Source organism: Protopterus annectens, chromosome 15.part0 (assembly GCF_019279795.1).
Source record: "Protopterus annectens isolate FY-2018-M chromosome 15.part0, PAN1.0, whole genome shotgun sequence".
Lineage (NCBI taxonomy): Eukaryota > Metazoa > Chordata > Ceratodontiformes > Protopteridae > Protopterus > Protopterus annectens.
Window position 1 is genome coordinate 502,717,939 of NC_056749.1, and position 8,850 is coordinate 502,726,788.

Below are 8,850 nucleotides of genomic sequence, written 5' to 3' on the forward strand. Positions count from 1 at the left end.
GACAGTCATCTTTAGTAAGGGATGCGAGCTACAACCTGCTCACCAGCCCACAGGACATAAGACTACTGGAAGGAGTACTTCCATCAGCTTTTCAATGAAGAAAATCTCTCAGAAGCTATACTGCCACAGATAAACTGTTTACAGTGAGAGAGGAAGAGGAATCCACCCTAAAAGAAAAAAACAGCACAGTGGTAGCATTGTTGCCTCGCAGCAAGAGGTTCTCCGGTTCAATTCTTGGCTGGGGTGCCTTCTGTTTGGAGTCTGTATGTCCTTCCTACATACATATGGGTTTCCCCTGGGTGCTCTGGTTTCCTCCCACATCACAAAGACATAGATCTGGAGTGTTTCTCCACAGGCCTCCACTGAAAATTGGCTTCATTCCAAGCTGGACTTTCCTGGTAAACAAATGTTAAAATAAAAAAATAAAAATAAAATAAAATGTCAGGGAAAGCAGCAGGCTCAGAGGAGGTCACAGCAAATGTGATCAAGCTGTTGGGTGAAATGGGGGAGAAATGTTTCCCAAGAGGAATCCTAGCCATAGGAAGCCAAAGGCACATCCCAGATCACTGGAGAATAAAACATACTAGCATCAGGTCAATGTACAAGGACAAAGGAGACATCAACAATTGTGGGCAGTACAGAGGTATCAAATTCTTGTTACACTGCATGGATGTTCTGGAGAGTGTGATTCATAACTGAATACACAGAGTATTGGAAAACAAGATTTGAAATCAGTTGGGATTCAGATTAGTATGCAACACAACCAACCTGATGTTTGCAGTGAGACAGATACTTGAGAAGAAGCTAGAGATGAGCAATGTGTCCAACTGGGCATTTCTTAACTTAGAAACATTTTATAAGGCTCCATGAAAGCTGATTTGAGTATTCCTGTGGTAGTGGTTTGAAGTCCCAGAAACCTTGGTAGAATTACTGTAGGCTATGTAAAATGTATCAGATGACTGAAGTACAAACAGCATTCAGTCTCAAAAAAAGGGAGTGGCAATGGGTGTGTCTATACCAGGATTCAACCACAGCGGTTCATACTGATGATGGACTACATTTACAAAAAGGTTGGAGGAGGTGACAGATCAATGAATTTGCTGTATGCAGATCTAAAACTAAAGGCAGACTGAGCAAGAACTTCAGCAAAGGATAGAGGTATGGAATGCAAAACTATAGGGCTGTGGGATCAAACTGAATAATGGCAGCAAATAGGCGAAAGCAGGAGAAACTGACAATTGAGATTGAAGGGAAAACAATAGAACAGGTTAACAGCTTCCAGTATCTGGGAGGGGTGGTTAAGGAGAAAGGAAGTCTGATTGAGCAGGCTGGAGTCAGCTGGCATAGAAGGTTAAGAATAGTGCATGACAGAAGAATGCTAAAGAAGCTGAAAAGTAAAGTGCACAAAACAGTGGTGTAACAAGTATTAATGTATGGTACAGAAACCTTGATAGTAAAGGCAGAACAGTTGAGAAGCTAGACATGATGGAAATAGTGTCTGATATAGGTGACAGAAAAAAAACACACTGGGATGAGCAAATTGTGTTGTCAAGATGGGGTGACAAGATTCACCCCTCAAGCTTCAATCTCAAGGTGAATTTTTTAGCATCTGTGCATCAAACATAATATGCTCATTACGACTGATGACTCGATCATAATCCTCTGTTTTAAATACCGGGCTTTTTCATTTTTTAATATAGTTGTACATATAAAAGAAATCTTACTAAGTGTATGTAAATGTTAACATAAGATATTGCCTTATACATACTTAAATTCAGTGCCGTACAGAAAAAGGGGAAATTGTCCTAGAATACAAATCAGTCAAGAAATCATTTTTCTTTTCAGCATTTAAAATAGCACTGCCCCATTTTCTCACAGCATCCATGATTATATGTTATTTGAAGATGATTTTAACTTTTGAATGAACACTAATTTCAGCACTTTAATATGCAATTTCATCACTAAATCATTTTTCTCAGCGTGTCTTCAATTACAAAAGAGGAATTACATTTTAGGCCTGGATGACAAGTGATGAAATGTAACAATTTACAAACTTATTTTCACAGCGTAATGATGAGTAAATGATACAGCATACAGATCATGCACATTACTATTTATCTATAATCTTAGGGCACCGAAGACCAAATCTATCCTGCTGCTGGGCTCATGGACTTTAAAGAAGAAAGCAGGCAATAGTATGACATCCTAAAACAATAGCTACTAGATTCAATGTTAGATTTGTAGAAATTCATTATAAAGCTACAACACCTGAGCAGATTATAGATCAAAACAGTTCAACTAACAACCCCAGTGCCTGGCACACACTAATAAAAACAATGAAAACACTGTTTGCAGCTGCAACTCACTACAAAATATCACGGTTTATTAATAAAGTTTAAAAATATCCGTTAAGCGCTTTCATCCCCTCAAAAACGGGGACTTCATTGTTTTTATTCAGATTGTAGATCAGTTGATACGCATTGCTTCCATTAATGATTAAGAATGTTCCAAGGACTATGCAATTATATAGATTTTATATACACACACACACATGCAAATGTGTGGGTGTATTTATCTACATATATTTATCTCTCTGTCTCTTTCTCTCTCTCTCTCTCTCTCTCTAGATATATATATATATATATATATATATATATATATATATAAAATTATATATACACATCTTTTATTTATATATATATATATATATATATATATATATATTTATATATAGAGAGAGAGAGAGAGAGATGCACATAATTTTTTGAGGCTTTATGATAAAATTTTTGAAAAAACCTGAACTTCAGAAAACATTTTTGCAGGGGGGCAAGCACCCCTGTACACGGACATCACTTGCATATTAAATGCATCAAATCTAAGATTGCACTTCTTTCGTCTTTTCCCAGTTAGGGATTACCACAGCAGATCACCTGTCTGCTCATGATTGGCAGTGGAGTTTTTACGGTATCGAATTTCCAGCCCAGCGCCCAACCTTCCACAGAAGGCACACGCATGCACTCATGCCTAGGGTCAGTTTAGAGTGTCCAGTCCACCTACAGCATGTCTTTGGGATGAAGGAGGAAACCGCAGCACCCAAAGGAAACCCTTACAACCAAAGGGAGGACATGCAGACTCCACACAGAAAACACGCCACCAGATGATCGAACCTGAGAACCTCTTGCTGTGAGGCAGCAATGCTAACCGCTGCACTACCACAGCTGCCCAAATCGGAGATCGCACTACAGTTGGGAAAAAGGGTAAATCCCCCGTTACGCACTGTACCACAACCTCCATTCAAAAGTTTTAAGTTTTCCAAAGCTCAATCATATCGTCTTGACAAAATTAATTTAGAGTTTCTAAAAACTTGAGCGTCTGATAGGGACCTATATTATACATGCATACAGATAATTTACAGAAGAAATAATACTTACTCCATCTAAAGGAGTGAATATTTTCCTGAATAAGGTTGTGCATGATGCTTACTCTTTTATGTAAGAAAGGCCTTCTAAGTCAAAAATCATGCATGTTTTCTCAGAGTGTATGTGCTGCTCTGTATATTCCACATACCAGGTTCATGGTGCATACTTCTGGTGTATATTTCTCATGTATGCAGCTTTCTGTTTATGATACTAAGTGATATTTGATATACAATAATGGAGTTTGTAACAACCAATAAACAAATGCAGGCTGATGTCACTGTTTCAAAGTTATCAAATGTACTTACATTGGGCCTGTAATAAACAATCAATACTCCTTGTAGACTGAGTTAACTGCTATACTAAAAACCTTATATACTACTCGTAGTTTCTGAAGAAGTCCTAATGATCAATAAAGGATGAAAGCACTTGAACATCTTTTCAGCCTACGAGTGTTTTTTTGTTTCTCCATTTAACAACTAAAAGTTCTTTAGTCAGTTTTATTTCTCTGTCGAGCCCTTAGTCAGTTATTTATTGAGATATATATATATATATATATATAGTGTGTGTATGTATGTGTGTGTGTGTGTATATATATATATATATATATATATATGTATATATGTGTGTGTGTATATATATATATATATATATATATATATATATAATATGTATATGTGTGTGTGTATATATATATATATATATATATATATATATATATATATATATATATATATATATGTATATGTGTGTGTGTATATATATATATATATATATATAACAAAGCAAAAAAAGGCCACACACAGCAAACAGACACGGTGCCCACACAGGAAAAAAGTTCATAAACCAAAACAGTCATAAAAGTGTGGGTACCTAATGGCAGTTCAACTGGTTTCAGTTTTCAGTTCTCACCACGTCACAGGAATAAAAGTCCTCTTCAGGAACACAGGTCATAAAGTCCTCTTCAGGAACACAGGTCATAAACTCTTTCAAGTATCCAAGTAAAACGAGACACCGAAGTAAAAGGATAATAATTTATTGTAGTTAGCGCTTTCGCCACGTAGGCTTCATCAGACTTTATACAAAATAAGAAATCAACTTATTTAAAAACTAATGAAACGAAAACCATTGGTCATAAATTATCCAATGAAACAGCAAGGTCATTAACTCGTATCTAGCACATGAAAAGCCTATGCTGAAAAATGCTGCAAACAGTTGCCTCAAAGCAATACTAAAAAATATATTAAATATATTGCCTAAAATACAATGTCATATAAACTACTGACATATATACTAACATTCAATATCTAAGCTAAAATCTACACTAAACAAGTACATATAATTAAAACATTATATATGGTGATATGCAACTCTAATGCAGCTGAGTTGCAAAGATAAAATAAAAACAGTCTGAACAACAAGTGCTTCAAATACTGCAGCGTGCAGAAAACACATAAGGTTCACATAATGCACTTAACTTATTTAAAGTGTTGGATTGTCTAAAATAAAACAAACATCACACTCTAGTTCATGATGTATCCAGGAAAGCAAAAAAGACAACATTAGGTAAACACAATAAAAACTCTAACTGAATACAAACGAAAACAGAACCATATGACAATAAAAGTCACTAACCTGAAAGCATAACAGCTTGAAAATCCATTCAAAAGAACCAGCATATATATATTTATATATATTTTGATTGCTAACTAAGCACCTTAATGTTACAGCAGCTCATAAATCCTTTATAGAAAGCAGTTTGTGTTGGTTCTCACTCTAGCTTGCTAGGCATTCATCATAGGGTGGTTTACATAATGTTAAAGTAACATAACACACACAATACTTTGACATATATAGAGGTGAAAGCATTGTGTTACAAGCTGTGACATGCACTTAAGCAGGTAAAAAATAAATAAACAAAAGTACACCATTTGACAAAAACTCACTATAGCAGCACACTCAATCGTGGCAGATATTAAGACTTCACTCGCTGTTGAATGCACGACTCTGCGCTAGTCCTTAAACAGCAGTAACAAATAATACATAAACTCAATATAAATATATTAGATGGATATGCAATCTGCTCTATCTACCTAGGTCTCATAGTGGAACCCAAACGCTCCAAACAAGAAGAGGGGTATATAAGAACCAAATAACTATCAAGCAGAGCCCAAGAAATATAGGACTATGTGAGAAATCACAACTAACTATCAATCCTTATCAAAGTCCCTACTGAGCAACTAACAGAAAAATACACACGAAAAAAAGGGGGGTTGTGAGGGGAGACAAAGTCCAGGCTTATAAGTATCCAGTACTAAACGACCGGAAGACATACTAAACTGCAGATCCAGAAAAGATCATAGTTTCGGTCTACACACCCTTCTTTTCCTTAACATCGGTTTAATTTGAACTTTATCATTGAGTCCTGGTGCCTTGTCGGCTCTACATCTGATAATCCACCTTAACTCCTTTTCTAAAGTCAAATTTACCATATCACCACCTCTAATGTTCCCAAACACAGTTTGGAGAGCACAGAAAGTGAACTTATGCATCGCATCAAACGACTGTACATGTTTTGCTAAGGCATTATGAGCCGAACTAACAGGAATTTGATAAATATGCTCCCTTATGCGCTCCCTCAGAGTTCTGTTGGTCTTCCCAATATAAAACGAGGGGCACTTGGTGCATCTAGCCAAATATATCAAATTACTACTACCACAATCAGTCCCAGTACTTAGTTTAAACGTGTAGCCTGTAGTGGGATGTACAAAACTCATCCTAGTATCTATATAAACACATTGTTTACACCTACCACAAATTTTAGTATTATACTCATGTTGTATATGACTATTCTGATGTAAAACATTCTTAGGGCCACAGAGAATCCTTCTCAGGTTAGGTTTATTTTTAAAAGTAAACTTAGGTTGGCTCCCTACTAAGGGGCCTGCCTTGTCATCCAATAACAAAACATCCCAATGCCTCTCCATTATCTCCCTAAGAAACACAACATCTTTGGTGAAGAACATACAGGCTCTTATCTCATTATTGGTCACTTCCAATGTATCATGGCTAGTTGTACTTGGTTCCAAAAAGTAAGGTCTAGCTCTATCAGATCTGATGTTATCTACCTCTCTCAAAACTTCTTCAAATTTAAAAGGAGCATAGCCTCTCGAGGTGAAGCTACACCGCAAATAGCTAACTTCATTAACATAGCCTTCTTCTGAGGCATTAAGCCTAGAGGCTCTCATCAGCTGACCTTTCATCACATTATCAAATACATATTTAGGGTGCATACTCCCTCTATGTAAAAAAGTATTCTTATGGCATGACTTACGATGTATAGAAGTATTCAAGAGGTCACTATCCAATCTATGTATATTAACATCTAAAAAAGAAATTTGCTCACGTGAATAATTCAAAGTGAACTTCAAAAATTCGGTGGATGTGTTAATATAATCATAAAAAGCCAGAAGGCTCCTCTCGTCACCAAGCCAGACCATAAAAAGGTCATCCACAAATCTTTTATAAAGGCCTATGTCTGTCATGAAGCGCTGGTTCTGCAATATAAATTCCTCTTCCCATTTTGCCATATATAAGCGTAGCAGTGATGTTAGTGGAGAAAATATCGTGTTGGTGTTCACCACAGTCAATAACTTGAATGATCTTAGTAATGCAACTGTTTGGTTGATGGACGGGACATTCTTCTACAAGGGGGAGATATGTAGGCAGTTGTATAGCATTCACGGTCTGTTACGCTGTGGCGGGTACAGTAAGTCCGTTCCCGCTATTGTACTGTCTCATGACTAAGAAGTCGTTGCGGGCGTACAATGCCATGTGGGATGCTATTTTCCAGTTGTTAGAGGAGTATGACTTCCAAATAGATCTTAGGTATGTACTGTGCGACTTTGAGATAGCCGCCAAAAGGAGCATAGCAATGAACTTTAATGGGGTGAAATCGAAGGGGTGCCTTTTCCATTTTATCCGTAATATATGGCGGAAAGTCCAGCAGCTGGGACTGACTAAACTTTACAACAGTAACCTGCGGTTCCAGCTGAGTGTAAAGTGTTTGATAGCCCTGGCATTCCTACCAGAGGATGACTTGGTAAGTGCATTTAGTGAACTTAAGAGCAGGTTTCTGACAGAGGGTCAGGAACTTGTAAAATACTTTGGGGACTGCTATGTGTTGGGGAGGAAAAGAAGATTTACCACTAGGTCTGCATGTGTCGCTAGGTTTCCGCCTCTATTCCCCATTAGTTTTTGGAATGTGTTTGATTTGAATACCTTGTGTTTGCCATGCACACAAAACTCTGTGGAAGCGTGGCACCGGAGACTGAAGTGTTTGTTGGGGGCAAAGGCAACTGATTAAGGACTGCTTATGCATACATTGGCCAGAGAACAGGATAGGGTGGATGAACTTAGAAGCCGGCTAAGTGCTGGTAGTCCACCCACACCTAAACGACGTAGACTTATGGTGCGTCAACAACAGTTTGAACACATCCTGGCAAATCATGAGTCGTACATTACAGAGGAATTCCTGCTTGCAATAGCACGTTTACTGCAGTTATAAGCTGTGCATGTGTACTGGTTATCGAAATGTGTGTTGTGTATCGTGTGAAGTGGTGTGTACGCGGGTTTAAAGCGAATCTATGCTTCAGGGGTGTTTTTCAAATGGTGGAGGCTGTAAAATATGAAAAACAGATGCCAGAATGTGTTTTTCGATATTTTGACGATTCGAGATTGTGGCATGCGTGATTGTGAACTGTCGGGTTTGTGAACGTTCGGGTTTCTAATTTTGAAATACTGACATTCGGTATTTCAGTATTTAAAAATTTAGAAGTGAACCCATATATATATATATATATATATATATATATATATATATATATATATATATATATATATATATATATAAAATATAATTGTGTGTATATATGTATACAACACACTCTTCTGCATTTACCAACATACGGCACATTAAACTGAAGTTCATACAAAACTCTTTCCATTCACTAACCAATCTTCTCACATACACATAAGTTATCGCCCCACACAGACATACATGAAAACGCACCATATCTACACTCACATCAGTTAATTCAACCTCACATCTATGCAGCTTTATATGTACCACTTTTGAAATCTGTCATTACTGGAAAGGCTACATTCTTTATCCCTGCTTTACTAAAATCTCATGCTGCTGAAAAAGTTGTATTTTGATAAGCTGTTCTAGAAATTCTGCAATATCCCTTGATCAGTTTTGCACAGTTTGCATGTTCAGTTTGATTGAATATTAGCAATCAAAATACAGTAAATGGAATGGAACCCATGTAAGTATAGGTATATGTAGATACCAGAAAAGATTGTAAGTAGTGATTTGTCACAAGTGTTAGTTTTCTTTTGCATGTGCTTTCATAGATGTATTACTTGTAGTTAT